Below are 952 nucleotides of genomic sequence, written 5' to 3'. Positions count from 1 at the left end.
AGGCCCCTCCAGCAACGGTGGCCTCCCTCCACGGGGAGACCGAACGCGCGAGGCAACAATGGATACAGCTGCGCGTGATGGAGCACCAAGGAGAGCTACTCGTAGGGGTGGTGCCGAAGTTATCATGTGACATGCTACTAGGCTGGGATTGGACACCCCTCTACGACGTACTGGAGCGAGTGAGGGATGTGGAGCTAGCCCGTAAAAAGATGGGGGCCAGCGAAGGGTGGCTAGGCGAGGAAGAGGCGGATCCGACCAACATGGGGGGCTCCATGAGCATTGACCTAAACCGTATCGCCAGTAGCCGACAGTTCCGGGAGGCTCAAAGCGATGACCCGGAACTCGAAACCCACTGGAGACAAGCCCAGGAGGACCGAGGCGAGGCCGCGTCACCCAGAGGAGAGCAACCCTAATACGAGGTAAGGAACCACCTCCTCTATCGCGTACCAGGGCCCAGGCGGGAGGGCCCCGCAGAAGCGCAGTTGGTAGTCCCGAGACAGTTCCGCCAGGTGGTCTGGCAACTCGCCCATGCGAGCCCAGTGGGGGGCCATTTGGGACGAGATAAAACCCTGGCCAAGGTAGGACGATGGTTCTTTTGGCCTGGGATGGGAGAAGAAGTGGCCCACCAGTGTGCAGCCTGTCCGGAGTGTCAGAAGACCCGAACTGAGCGCCCTGCGAGGGCCCCTTTGCAGCCAATGCCGGTCATAGATACCCCTTTTGCAAGGATAGCCCTAGACATTGTGGGGCCCCTACCCCGCAGTAGTTCCGGCCACCAATATATGCTAGTCATGGTGGATTATGCAACCCGGTATCCCGAGGCTGTTCCGTTGCGAGCTGCCACGGCTCCTCGGGTGGCGGAAGAACTGATAAAATGGGTCGCTAGGATGGGTGTCCCTGAAGAGATCCTGACCGACCAGGGCCGAAATTTTATGTCCGGCGTCATGAAGGTGGT

This window comes from Alligator sinensis, unplaced genomic scaffold (assembly GCF_000455745.1).
Source record: "Alligator sinensis unplaced genomic scaffold, ASM45574v1 scaffold1080_1, whole genome shotgun sequence".
In the NCBI taxonomy this organism is placed as follows: domain Eukaryota; kingdom Metazoa; phylum Chordata; order Crocodylia; family Alligatoridae; genus Alligator; species Alligator sinensis.
Note: the sequence above shows the minus strand (reverse complement) of the source record.